We start from the raw sequence: 15,582 nt of genomic DNA, 5'->3' as shown, positions 1-15,582 counted from the left end.
CATATGGTGCAGAGCCTTAGTGCAGGTGCTCTTAAACCTCACTCTAGCCTTTGAGGAATGGCACAGCTTGCCTTAGCTGGTAACTTTGCTTTACCAGGGTTTTTAGCTGTGTGTTTTCCTGGAACAGTGCTCTGGAAAAATCAAACCCAGAGAAGACAGGCAACCCTGGGAAGCTCTGGCAAAGAATTGGACTCAGATTTTTTTCTCCCCATTCTTATATACTGTTGCAAAGAATGAATGAATTTCCAAAGGACAGAAGGTCCTGGGTTTAGAAAGACAAAGCAATCCCATAATGAACTGAGGATGAGAAGATCCTCTAAAGAGATGAAGTTATTGGCAGTTTACTTTCAAGAGTAGCTTCAGTAGAATTCTAGCACTTTATGCCTTATGATTTAACTCAGATATGTATAACATACATGCAGAAGTATCCTGAACAAAGCAATATTCTAAAATTGTCAGTAAAACACAGCACATCACACAGTATTTTGCTGTACAGACAGTTAGCCCATTACTCACTGACAACTATTTTATATAACATGCAAGTAGTGAAAAATATTTTGCCTAAACATAATATGCAGTCAGTGGGGCATCCACAGGCAGAAGACTTCCTCAGAGACAAGAATAGCTTTATCACAGGAGGGACGTACTTTCTGGCTCCTAGGCAGAAAGCCATGCAAACAAAAGCCCAGTTAAAAGCAGACTGCTTCTCAACAGATCAACTTTCGTAATTAGTGTCCCTCCTATATGTACCTACATATAGACAAAATTGCATGTCCTGTAGAAGATGCAGTAGTATCTCAGGCACTTGGAAATATGTCTAAAGAACAATACTTTGGGTATGCAAGTGAAAGGAAATGTATTTATTCTCTGTCATTCATATAAACACAAGCCAAGATTCCCTCTTCATTTTTCAAGTGACACATGAAGGCAGTGGAAGGGAGTCACTGCCCGACTCACTGGATGGATGCCAGAGGAGTCAAGGCAGACTCACCTTAGCTGTGTGTTGAGGCTGCACTGGATGGCATGAGCTCAAAGGACATGTGGGGTGGGAGATAAAGGAGATTGTCACTCAGCTGTCTGGAACAGCAGACCCCCTGATCTCTGTATCTGACTCACAGCTTGGGTTCGGAGAGAAAAGCAAGGAAGGATAAAGGCAGAAATCCCTTTCTGCCTTTCAGTGTGTTCCACCTGCACTTCTGCAAATTCTGTATGAAAATGACACATGGAAGTCAGTCTTGAGGAGCTCCAGGTCCATCACCTTGTACAAACCCTTTGGCACTCATCCTCTTCAGAAATGATGCAATGTTTGAACCAGATCGGAAGGAATCATGTGAATTAAAGCTATGCTTGTGCTCAGTATAGGTACATGCTATGTGAGCACTGGGAGAGGTGTGGCAGCTACATGTCCTAACTTCAGCTTCAGTTTGAAACAATTGCTCTATTGCTGGTGTACAACAAGAGGCAGTCTTCCAATTGAGCTGCTCTGGATCCCTTTATAGTGGTTTTGGTCTGCAGAAATCTAGCCTCCAGATTCAGATACCTCATGTAGATGGACAACGCAGTGGTCACTCATTGCAGGTCACCATCTGATTGCCCTACATTTTCATAGTATCTGTGTTTTGGGGTTTTTTTAGTGAGGAGTACCTTTGTAGCAGGAGCTACTCATAGCAGTTTCACTGTCCCTTCTCTACAGCATCTCTAAATTGGCTCAGCATAAGTAAAATCAAGCAGACTGTTGTGAATATTTGAGCCAGCATATCATAAATTCACACATTGTGTACTCAGCAGCCATGTGAAGGACACGTAGGGCCACTGGACCATCTCTCTGGATTAGGCCAGGAGCTTCAATGTTCAGCTGGATGCTGTTAACATCCAAGATTCACTTCACCAGCTGCTATAAGGAGATATGCTGTTTTTTTCTTAGATGAGCAGATCTCACTTTTGAAGCAGGCAGATGTTATTTCCACAGAAAGTCATAGACATATGGACATGGGGTTATAGAGGTCCCTATAACCAGCCCTTCACGCAGATAACATGGTGTTACCCAAAGATGCAGTCCCTCAGAGTCTGCAGTATGTCATGCTGTGACCACTACCTGTCCAAACAAAGATGCAGTTTTACCAATTCAGCTTTTTTAGAAAGTATTGTTCTCTTCCAGAAGCAGGTAAGACAAGATGTCACAAGATGAAGTCTGCCAGGAGAGACAAGTAATGCCAGAATCCTCATGCACCTCTCCAGGATGAAAAAAATATAACCACTTGAAATAAGAGTACAAGATTACAGTTCTTGGTCAGTAGTACACTCTACATCCTGGTTTCCATCCAAAAATACAATTGGCCTTGAAAAGATGGAAAACTTACAGCCTATATGAGGCAATATTGAACCACTCATCATCATCAAGTTGCTTAGGAGCAACGAAGAGATCCTGTAGGAAGCTGCAATCCAACATCTTATACTGCATTTATTGTTAAGTGTACAGAGCTGCAGACAGAAAGCCTTGACTGCCCACATGAAGGAAGGTATTATTTTCATTGATTCATCATTTGAAGGATTGCCCCAGGCAATCAACATCACAACAAGAATTTTTTCACCCTACACTGAAAAGCTGAACATCCTTGTGGTTTGAAGAGCAGAACTGAAAACCCCGATGTTGTGGAGTTAGTCTCGGTGCTGCCTTTCAGTGGCTTGCCTTGCTTTTTGCCTGTATATTAATCCCTGTGTAGCTAAACATACTAATCTTTAAACAGGTTTGACATTGCAGGATTGTATTACTCCATACTTATAAAGCACTTGAAAGTTTTCACATGAAAGATGTGTTAAAATCCTCAGTGAGGATACCTAAACTAGTTACTACTAGTTCCTCTATCTAACTACTAGTTCATCTATCCTCTGAAAGCTCAGAGCTAAAGCCTCACCAACACCCAGAAGAGAAGGAGTGAACAAGGCACCTCCATCTGAGAAAGCACTGTCACAACAAGGACAACACAGGGCATGTGCCTTCCAGTTACAAATTGCCTCAGCTGGCCAAGCAGGGACACAGGAGACCCATGCACCATCATCTAACACTTCCATGTTGCTCTAAAGGAGATGCAAAGAAGTTAGGTGCTCATTCACCAAATCCCAATTGTCTTTGTCTAAATCTTTGTTTACTTCTGCTGTCCTTTAATCCATCTCCAAGACAGTTGTTGCTCCACATGTACCAAAAGGTGTACCCCTGCTCATCAAGATGGAATGTTTTCTAGCAGGTTGACAGGACAGTCAGAGTGCATATAAACAGAACTAATGTACCTCATGTACGGTATTTCACTTGACCCAACAAAACCAATTTTTGTTGGGTCAAGTGAAATAAATAATTCAGTTGCTATGACAGCTCGTTTTTGTTTAATAAGCACTAGAACAGCCAGCTGTGCTCATGATAGGAAAAAGTTGAGACTGGTGGCAAATTAGCCAAGATTTCTTGCTATTTCAGAAGGTGAAACCTGGTGAAGCCAACTTGGTGAGGTCAAGTCATGTTCTTTAGTATAACATGGCCTCTTCTGTCCCCAGCTTGCAACAGGGATGGAGACTGAAGGAACATTCTACATAAGCAAATCCAATCTTTTCTCTCATATCAACCCAGGGAGCAGATGCTCATTTCAGATGGTGACTGCTGCCAAACAGCCTTGGTTGCTTGGCAAGGCATGCCAACTGGGAACATCACAACACTTCCCCTTGGAGGAGGACCTGCTGCTCTTCAGAGGAAGACAAATCTTCAAGGAAAGAGAGAAATTAAATTATCCTCTGGCCTCCACAGAGGGCATGAAAACCTGCCAGAGAAAAGAAACCCAAACAACCCAGTAATCGTGTTTTCAGCACATCTCCAGGAAACTCAATGTACTTGGCACAAACTGCACACAATGGTTCGGAGTCAGACTCAGTACCACTCTTGAAATGCAGCACAAGTGAGTTCAGTGAGAGGAAGGTCCTCAGCCCTTGTCTCGTGGCTTGTAACCTTCTGAATGTGCACAGCGTAGATGGGACTTTGTGACTGAAAAGTTGCTCCTGTTTGAATTTATCCCTCTTAAGTGTCAGTTTCTTTTTGTTTTTTTCACATTTAAAATCTGAACACTGTCTTAAAATGAGGATTGCACTGCAGGATGTATTTTCTGAAAAAAAACCCAAAATGTTCAGCTGAAGATGCAAAATATGAGAGAAGCTAATTGGCTCATATATTTATACAGCATTTCTGGTTTGCCTGTGCTGTTGCAGTAGAAATGCAACAGAATGCAACTCGATATTGGGGGAATTCTGTTACTGAATGACTTTGAGCTTACTTCTTAACCATGTGTCTTTTACTCCAGTGGTAATCAGTTTTCCTCGTAAGAACCCTTAGTTTTCTTTTAGATAGGGAGCATTCAATGACCATAGTTAGGTTCGTGTGTTGAGCTTAACTACAACCCACGGGAAAGACACATTCTGTGTTACGCATGGTCCTCATGAGTGAGAACAAAGGTTACAAAAACAATAGAAGCTGATAGATGCTTTTGAAGATATGAGTTAGTATTTATTTTGATATACTGTTTTTTACATTAAGAGATATAGTTTTAGTAATTAACTTTAATGAGTGTTCGGAAATGAGGTTGATACTGTAAAACATTTTGCAAAAAGAACCATCTCCAGTGCTGTTAGAAATGCACATGGTATTACACACACTGGCAGGGGTTTTTTTCCTAATTAAGATGCTTAATTTTCATTATGCTATTGGATGAATCCTATTTTCAGTCTTTCCAGGAGCATGAGAAAGAGACATTGCATTGTGGTACAATCTTTCATTGTATGCTTTTTCAGTATGAATTTTCCCCTTGACTTTGTTGTTGGAGATAATCTTTTAAGAGGTAACACAAAAGCTTGGGGAAGATGCTTATTATTTATCTCCATTTGGGCACCCAGGAGACAGCAAATGCACCCTTAACGATGTCTTCTTAAGTGTTTGGTGTCTCTGTCTTATGTGGAATCACAAAGAAAAGTTCCTCTAATTAGAGAGAGGCAACACTCAGACCTGTTCCCCCTATAGCACAAGAGTGCCCATCTAACGAGTTACTAGTAATTCAAGGAGCCCTTTTTCTTTCCCTCTCTTCCACAAATGTTCTGCTTGTGTTGAATAATCTATCCCAGAACAGGTCTTGCTGAAGTTGTTGTATTTCTGCAATTTTTTAAAAAAGAATCTACAGTCTTGTGGGAAGGAAAAATCCACACTAACTTATTGCTCCGTTTTAAAAAGAAATTAAAGTAAAATCCTCAGAGGATAAAGCATATATATAGTCTGAATTAACAGTCAATGTGATGCAGACAGGAAACTGCAACACACTATTTTCTTGCTTAAATTATATCAGTTATTAAATAAGAGAGCAGAAGCAACACAGTATATTGAATAGCCTACACTGCAAAAATAGAAAATGCTTGAAATAACAGCACATTAAGTACCCCAGAAATAGATGTTTTTTCGGTCCAAATTATTTCATGAAGTCTTATGACCAATGAATGCAGGAAGTAAAATCACAGCGCTTTTCTGAATGACTGCAAAGTTTTTAAAAAGTGATGACTAATGCTACTATATCTGTTTATCTCTGCCTTTCATTTGCACTTCTTTCAAATTAGAAGAAAAACAAACAGAAGATGCTTCACGCTCCTATATTTACAGCTGGCAGAGAGGGAACATCATAAAAAGTCAAGTGCCTGCTCCCCTGCTTTTTTCATTTTCTGCCTTCTTGCATCACAACCTTGGAAAGCCCAATTTGCAGCAAATTGTGACTAAAGTTGACTGGGAACAGGATTTTAAGTTTCCATATATATGTGTGTATTCCACTGACATCTGTATTGATTAAATCAGCTTCTCTGAAGCCTAGAGACAGACCTGTGTCTATAACATGAACAGATAAGTGGATCAATGCACTTCAGGCATTCAGAGTTTGCCATTAAAAATGCTCAGCCCTGTTGCATGACTCACAAAGAAACCTGCTTCTGCATTCAGCCACACAATGTAGGAGGCCTTCTCCTCAGCTCACACCTGATGATAAACATCTCCTTTTATATCTGTTTTTTTTTTAAAAAGAGCAGCAGCAAAAAGTGGAATTGAGCTCAACTGCTTGTTTGTCACAACTGAGAGCTGGAAATTTCCACATGGATTTGGGGTAGTAGCTGTTATTGGGAAGGGGAGATGAATACTGGTTTAAATACTTATCAGTTATTTAAATTTGATAAAACGTAGGTACAAATTAGTAAATTGCAACAATCTCCTCCTAAACAGGAGAATACTTTCAACTTTGTCTTAATGGTTTTGGACATCTTGTATCAGCACACAAATGACCTGCTCTTCCTCACTTCCTCTTGTCTTCTATAGGTTAATTTGCTTGGGAAGGGACATGACTCTGTTCAGAATCAGCTATGATCGTGTAAGTTCAGTAAGGGCTTTGATGAATTGCACCATTTCACAGAATCACAGAATCACAGAATCACAGAATGATAAGGGTCGGAAAGGATTTCTAAATGTTATCTAGTCCCCCCCTCCTGCTCAAGCAGGTCTGCATAAATCAGGTCACACAGGAACACATCCATATGGGTTTTGAAAATGTCCTGGGAAGGAGACTCCACACCCTCCCTGGGCAGCCTGTGCCAGGGCTCCCTCACCTCAACAGTAAAATAGTTTTCCCTTAAGTTTAAGTGGAACTTTTTGAATTCCATCTTATTCCCGTTACCTCTTGTCCTGTCACTAGATGCAATAGAAAAAAGGAATGCTTCATCCCCTTGACATACACCTCTCAAATACTTGTATTAATGAGATCTCCCCACAATCTCCTCCAGACTAAACAACCCCAGTTCCTGCAGCCTTTCTTCATAAAGAAGATGCTCCAGTCCCCTGATCATTTTGGTATCCCTAAGCTGGACTTTCTTTATAAAGTTCCCCATCCCTCTTGAACTGGGAGGTCCAAAACTGGACACAGGACTCCAGATGAGGCCTCACCAGGGCAGAGTAGAGGGGGAGCAGAACTTCCCTTGACCTGCTGCCCACACTCTTCTCGATGCATCCCAGGCTGCCATTGACCTTCTTGGCCACCAGGGCATATTGCTGGCTCACATTTAGTTTATCACCAACCAGGACTCTCAGGTCTCTCCCTGCAGATCTGCTCTCCAGAGGGTCAAGCCCCAGCCTGGTATGGTGCATTGGGTTGTTTCTCCCAAGGTGCAGGACCTTGCACTTACCCTCAGGAGGTTCCTCTCTGCCCAATTCTCAATGCAGCCTTGTGAATGGTAGCCTGTGTGAATGGCAGAACAGCCAGTGCTCCCAGTTTGGTGTTGTCAGGGAACTTGCTGAGGGTCATTCTGTCCCCTCATCCAGGTGGTTGATGAAGCTGCTGAACAAGACTGGCCCCAGAACCGATCCCTGTGGAACTCCACTGGCCACAAGCCTCCAACTCGATTCTGTGCTATTGATCACCACCCTCTGGGCTCTGTCATTCAGCTGGCTCTCGATCCACCTCACTGTCCTCTCATCCAAGCCACACTGCCTGAGCTTTCTGATGAGGATGTTATGGGAGACAGTGTCAAAAGCCTTGCTGAAGTCAAGGTAGATGACATCCACTGCTCTCGCCTCATCTAGCCAGCCAGTTATGCACTCATAGAAGGCTATCAGGTTGGTCAAACAGGATTTCCCCTTGGTGGATCTGACTTGACTCCTTCAGTGGTCAATCTCACTGTCTTGAGCTCAGCTGTTTGGTTGTCTCAGGGCTTTACCCTTGTTTAAAAAATCTCTCATTTCAAACATGGAAGAGAACCATGGTTTGATGTCCCTGTGTCTGCAAAAGACCTGGCCTTGGGACCTCACCTATCAGTTTTCAGGCTAGCATAGACACATCAGGAGAACCAGGGTTCCGTGGCACTAGCAAAAGAAGTGCATGCTTAGTCTCCTCTTCCCAGCAGTCACTGGGAGTATCTCAGTCCTTCAGTATAATTAAATGGCTGTAGCTACCAGGGAAGAGATTGACATCCAATGTAGAAGCCTTACTTGATACTATGTGCCCCTCATCTCCCCTTGAACACACTTATCGACAACTGAGAACTACCTCACACTGGTCCAGTAAAACTGCATGACAAAAAAGTATGGAGATTTCTTAGGAATACTGACTGCCATTTGTAGCATTGCAGGGTAAATATATTTTTTACCTTGTCCTGTTAAAACATAGACTTAGATTCTATTTTACAACACAGGAACTATTTTATGTCTGAAAAATAGATTTTCCTAAAGAGATCTTTCTCAGCCACAACATTGTAGTTGTGTAAAAGTAGATGCAGAACTTATTTCTGGAAAACAGAAAATTCCTGGAAAACAATTCTAGTGCCATATGGAAACAAATGTGTGATAGAAGAGACTAGGTTAGTATTCAATGTGTGTGTGCAAGATGGGAACTTGCTGTGCCAATAACTTGTTTTACAAAGATTCAGCTTTCAAAACAGATTATTCACTGCATTTTTTTCACAGTTTGTATTTTGAAACAAACAGTTTTGCTATTTATTCTGTTGCTGTTGTCACTAAGTGCATGGAGGATTTTGACATCTCATTTTTCTGGGAATAAGGCAGCTTCTCTGCCAAATGTGCCAATAATGGCTTTGGGGGTACAGGACAGCTGGTGGGAGGAGAAAAAAGAGAGGACTTCACCCAGTTCCAGGACTTGTTCTGAAATCTCTACATGCTTTTCCTTTAGAAGCAGTAAGTGCCACCAGCTTACTTCTTAGACACTGAAACACCTTTTACCCAGCCAGATGGATGTAGAAGAGGTCTCACCTAGCTCCAGACCCATTGCTTACTCTCCAAAAGATGAGTCCACTGACAATCCTTCATGCATGTACTCATCACAAGGGTTTCTCTGCTTTTCTGTCAATTTCTGTGACATGAGGAAAATATCTTTTCCTTTATCAGTGCTTTGGATGTCCACACATCATCTTCTTTGCTTCAGTCCCTGCAAACATTTTTATATGGTTTAGAGCCCCTCCTTAAAACAACAACTCCTGGCTTTGCCTTATCATGGGCAAATTAATCATTATACACCCTGGTAAGGTTTTTTGAAGAGGAAACATGTACAAGAGTAGACCCCCTTCTATCCACATCTGACAGTTATCTGGAAGACCACCTACACCTTTGTGGCTTAAAGACTCCTCAGAAATCACTGCTAAAGGGCATCAAAGTCTACTACAACACCTATATGTTGAGAAAAACATGGTGAGAGGAGAATATTACTAGAACTGTTGTTCTCAGGGTAGTACTGCAGAGTTGGAGCCACTCTGAGCTCATGGAAAAAGCACTTTCTGCTTATGCCAGGAGTGCTTTGTAATAATATACTATACGGTTTTGAAATATTTAGGCTCCCCATCAAGTGAATGAATGTCTGGCTTCAGTTTTGGCATATTCACTGATCATAATTTAATTGTGTAATTTAACCACCTGGAAACATCTTTTATGCTGGAAGTAACTGACAAACTGTCTAACAAATACTAAGGGAGATACTGTTCAAAACCCCTCCTTTCTCTGCCATCAGCTACTGTACACAGAATCTTCTGTGTGCAAACCCAGTATAGGCATCATTTTTTCATTGTTCTCAGTTTGCAATTTGGGCAATATTTTTCACAGATTTTGAGTAAAAATTATTGAAAACAGTAATATGAGAAACTGAAAGTTCTGATGAAAATTGGGGGAAAACCCCGTCTTTGATGGTAGCCAAGAATGCAGCTTGGATGTGCTCAGATTCCCAATGAAACAAACGACTCAGGTCATTAGCAGCTAAGCATACCTCTTACCACAAACCCACTCCTCTCCATGGGTTGGAGGACCTCAAGGCTTATGGAAAGACTGGTGCAGCCCACCAATGAGGGATGCTCCCTGGCCCAATCCAGCTAGTTCAAAATCAGTTTGGATGCTTAGGTGAGCTGAAGTTATGCTTTGGATATCACAAAAGGTCTGACAACTCTGCTGATCCAAGTGCTGCTCTTGACTCTGGAAGATCATAAATGCCAGCAGGTATGTAACATTAAGTTAGTCTGTTCAGCTTCCAACAAAACATTTCCATCAGCCATTTCCTAGAAGTAATTCTCTGTGGCAGAAGTGATGTGATAACACAAGCTCTTAAGCATTTGCAGGAAAAGGAAAGAACTTTATTTTTGAAAACTCAGGCATGAGATTGTTTTTACTCTTTCACTCCTGGCACATACAAATCAAACCACTCAAACTAAAAGAGAGACGTCTTCAAATACAGACAAAGGTGAACATGCTATTTACACTTCTTTTAGAAACAATGCATATATTACTGTGATTTATTTCTCTGTTATTTATCTGGGGTACAGGCTTAGTGTTTAGGGTTTATTGTTATCTCTACTAGGAAAACTACTACAGAATTCCGTGTATTTGGGCTCCTGTAGCAGAAATAGCACTTAATATCACATACCATTAGCTAGCTAGGTACAGCAACATTCCTATTCAAATTCTGGTAAATTGCTTTCAGGGCTAGATGACATGCATGGCCAGGTTTGTGTAAGCTCACCCTAGAGCTCATCTCCAGAGCTGTTCTGCTGAGTTCCAGGAAACACAGATATTGACAAGGCAACTCATCTGCTTCAGTAAACAGACTGTGCCAAGAACTAAGAATTCCCCTTGACCTCAGGGACATGTGAATGGGGCCAGATCTCTGGCTTTTTCAGTGATATGATCTGAAGTTAGCAGGGATTATACTAATTCTACCCATGAGTAAGTGAATTTGAAACTTTTAACCATGCAGAATGATTACTGGGCTGCAAAAATTGCAATTACCATATAGGTATGTGCTTCTCCCCGTTTGTGGAGTTTTGTATTCACATCTAGAGTTGTGCTGCCTGCAGGTGGTATAAAAACCTGCTTGAAAAAGGAGATGACATTAGATATTTTTCCTTTAGACTTTTCCTCTACTTTGTATGTGCTGACATGCTCCCATTTTATTTTTTGTGCCATCAGGATTCAGCAATCATTAGGGTTAAGGAGGTGGATGGCACCTGTGTTTTTTGTTGACATCTGTGGTTTTATTGGCAGAATGCATCTATGCAATATTTGCAGCCTCTTTTAAGCTTCAGTAAAAGGAAATTAAACCAATCCTTGCTGGTTTTAAAAGCTGCACACCGAATGGTAAATGAATTACAATTCAGTATTGAAAGGGATTAGTGAGATCGACTTGGACATAGAAGGTGAGGGACGGAAAGCCACACCCCCGGGGGAGCGTGTAGATGTCCTGGAGAGCAAATTGGGTGGGACAGGGACTGTGTCCTGTACCCTGCATGTGAAATGGCACCAACAAGTGCCCCAAGGAGGGAGCAAGATTTATGCAAAGACAATTATGGAATGAATTGTCCCTTACAAGAGCATTCCATCCATATATGGCCTTATGGCTATTTTGTCACATGACGTGTCATTTAATTTTGCCCATTATAACCATTGATTGAGTATACTTCTGTTCCAAAGTGCTTTAAAGCAACTTGCAGCATTCTGTATTTTTACTGTACATATTAATGCTGCACATATTTACCAACATCTCTGCTGACACACCAGCAAGCATCCATTTCCTTTTACCACCTTGGAGTGGAAACAACCTAGCATGCGTCAGACAGCTTTCTCCTCTGGAGATAAGAGTTATTCTCTGGCCTAACAATCCTTAAGGATTTTTTTTTCTTCCTTTCAAAGCTTCTAAATAACAATAATCCCACTTCTCCCTGAAGAGGACATTCCCTGGGGAGTTTGAAACCAGATTACTGACAAATGACAGGGGTGGCCAGCCAAATGCAGTTCATATCCATATCCTGTCTGGAAACTAGAGGAAAAGTCTGGGATTGCTCCTGGGATGGATCAAGATACCTTGCTGAAGAAGAGCAAAAAATATGTTTGCTGTACACACCATTCAAAACGTCTTCTTCATAATCAGTACTTCAGTAACCACATTAGATAGTCAAAACTGGGCAGTGTCAGGCTTGTTAGCATAGTCTTAAGCACAGAAAAATGATGGAATGCAACAAAAAGAGTTTACACACCATTACTATTTTCACAAGTTGTCAGATGTATACTCAAAAGATAGTGTACAAAAGTCTAACACATGAGATAGATATATATATATATGCAAATTCAAGTACGCAAAGTTGAATTCCTGGTGGGCTTTAAGTCCCCTGTGAAAATGGACTCACCTCAAGGTATTTTTAACCACCTGTGTTAACAGAAATATGCACATCATTTTTCACAATATGCTGATCCAAATTAACTTTCTCTTTTCCCGTATTGTTTTGGGTTTTTTTCCCATGCATAACAGATGGCAGAATATTCTTTGTCCTGATTTCTGAAGTACTCCTGCGCTCATTTACAGTTGCAATCAAGCTGTATTAGAACATTTCCCTTCTTCTGCAGTCTGCCTGCTTGGCATTAGTCTAGATTTTTGACTGAGACATAGGGAATAAAAAGAGTTGTTGACTTTTGCTGTTCTTTTTTTTAGGAGGACACTGTGTATCTATGAATAGACTTGCATATGGATAATACAAAGTGAAACCTCATAGAAAATTGGAAAACAGTTCTGACTTCTGAGTTACTGTATTTCATTGGTTCATCAGTAAAACATGCAGAGAAAAAAAAAATCTCATATGCTTTCTTCCACTCACTTAGCTTTATAGAGTGATAATAGAACAGAAAGGTCTTAAAAGAAGCATTATTCATCCTCCTTACTTGCTTTTATTGTATACTATTCTGCATTTGACAGAGCAATAGTTCTCCGAAGTCACAAGAGCAGTACTAAAGCTTCCTCTGCAATAGTTAAATCCCTATTTTGATAAAACTAGTGAAGGATTATTACCAATAAAAAGGGAAAGTATGCTGAGTATCTAAAAAAAAAAAATCCTGTTTTGTTGAAGTGGACAAAATCAGAAAAACCCATCACTCCTCACTGATTGCAATATCAGGAGATCAACCAGATCAGGAAGAGCAGTTGGGGCCAAGGCTTTACTTGCCTGTGCCAGTGAAGACACAGTCACCAGTAGAGTGGAGCAAGCTCAGGCTGAGGCAGCACTGTGCCAGTGACAGAGATGGCACGCTGGGTTTTACCTCTTTGCCCCAGCAATGTGAATCAAGACAAGACAGAGTTGCAAAGCCCTCTGTCAGTACACTCAGCATCATGCCAGGGAGCCACATGTCTGGTGGATATCATGGAATCGTTACAGTTGGAAAAGACTGTAAGATCATTGAGTCCAACTACTAACCTCACACTGCCAAGTCCATCACTAAACTAACCGTATCCCTCACCTCATCTGTCTTTTGAATATCTCCAGGGATGGCGACTCCACCACCTCCCTGGGCAGCCCGTTCCAATGCTTAATAATCCTCTCAGTGAAAAAGCTCTTCCTCATCTCAGTTCTAAACCTCCCTCGGCACAACTTGAACCCATTTCCTTCTATCTTATCATTCATTACTGGAGAGAAGGGATTGACCTCCACCTCACTATAACATCCTTTTTTGTAGTTATAGAGAGTGATCATGTCTCTTCTCAGCCTCCTCTTCTCAAGGCTAAACATACCCAGCTTCCTCAGCCACTCCTCATGAGAGACTCTCCAGACTCATCACCAGCTTCATTGTCCTTCTTTGAACACAATTCAGCACCTCAACGTCCTTCGTGTAGTGATTAATGCAGTATTATGCATGCTGGGTGATGAATGACTGGCCTGATACCCTCCTGAAGCAGGGAACCTACCTATCTGGGGTCATGAGATAGTGCCCAGGCTGGAGTGAAATCATAGGTCAAGCTTTGCCCTGGATGTGGAAGCAGCAAAACCAGTTACTTCTGTCTGACATGCAGCTGAAGAAGTTTCACAGAACACCTTGATGTCGTAAATTTTTCCTAATGTTAATCCAAAACTCCCTGCACCCTAAGTCCAACATTTCTTACTCTGCCCGGCAGAGACGGCAAAATGTCATTGCTATCTTTTCCTTTGCAACAGTCTTTGAGGGTTTGGATCATTTTGACCATTTCTCCTTTCTCTTTCCTGCAGGTTAGGCATCTCATTTTGTCCAGTCTCTCCTTCTAAGTTTTCCTGAGATGCAACACGTAAAACTGCAGAGAGTTCTCCAGGGGAGAATCACTCCAGGTACCTTGCAGTCTGTATTCCTCTCTTTAGAGACCAGTGAGAACAGTCATGGTCTTTCACACTCACTCAGGGAGCAGTCTTCAAATCACCTGGTAGACACCATCCACTTCCAAATAAACATATTCCTTCCGGGACAGAGAAACCCCTGCTACTGGCTCTCCTGGGACTCACTAGCAGTAAGAAAAGCCTAAATATTTGTGATGGGTATCACACTGGCTTGCCCAGCATCTGGGTCATTGACAGTCTTGGAGACAGTCCCAGGGAGACTGAGGCATCTCCATCGTTATAGCCATGCAAACCCTGATGGACATGGACCTGAACAACCTTCTGGAGACCGCTCTGCTCTGAGGACTGGTTGGGCTTTGCCACCTCCAGTGATACCTGCTGAAATCTGTACTGCACAGTCCAGAACCTCAGTAAGCAGTATCTTATCCTGGTGAGTTAACAGAGAAAGTAGGGAGTTGCATCACTTAGGTGACACGTTAAGACACAATTATTTTATTCATCTCAGAAAGATGAAAACGAAAAAAAAATAGAATATCTTCACTCAGGTAACACCCAGCAGGTGCCACCACTTCACTGAACAACTGCAAAACACATTCTTGAAGCTCCAGCATGATGTGGAGTGTTCAAGATGATAAGAGTAGAATTAGTGGGAGACGGGATTCAGAAGCATTTTCTAGACTATTTTAAATTTTCTTCTTCACTTGTGTGTGTGAAAACAGATGTACTGGCGTGGAAGATCTGAGCTATTGTTGGCTACAGAAAAGTGTTATCTTCTTTTTTTCTGCTGGCACATTGGTGAAGTTGTTAGATATGACACCTCTATGCATTTCTAAGCAGCATGAGCTTTTGTCTGACTTCCTTCATGCATGACGTTAAACCTGTGCATATTTGTAGACTCTGTACTTTAGCTTGCAAGTTGCTCTGACATATGCTGAACTGAAGGACATGAGATGAAATTTGTAATGCATTATTCATCCAACCAAAATAGACAGTGTCCTGGGTTATAAAGATGAAACACCAAAAATGTGAAAACTTTTCATTAGGTAGTTCAGAGCAAAAACACTGAATAATCTGTGTAAGCTATGTGCCAGCTTTTGTTTGGGGGGGCAGTTTGTCAGTAAACCACTAGACAACTAGTTCTTATGACAGCTTTGAAAGTAAAACTAACCACACTCAGAAAATAAATTATTCAATATTCAAAACAAGCATTTCTCTACAAAAAAAATTTGCTAAAGTTGCTTTGCATTCACATGAAGCTTTTGTGAAACTTTTGGCTGGATGGGAATATGTACATCCTGTTATAGTTGGTTTGAAAGTCTTGATTTCTGTTTCTTTTCTCTGCTTACCTCTAAAATTCTAACCGGATCTAATTCTGACATCTTTATTACAGCCAAACTGTGCTATAAA

Source organism: Colius striatus, chromosome Z, assembly GCF_028858725.1.
Source record: "Colius striatus isolate bColStr4 chromosome Z, bColStr4.1.hap1, whole genome shotgun sequence".
NCBI classification, from domain to species: Eukaryota; Metazoa; Chordata; class Aves; order Coliiformes; family Coliidae; genus Colius; species Colius striatus.
The sequence above is the reverse complement of the archived record's forward strand: the minus strand, read 5'-3'. Positions refer to the sequence as shown.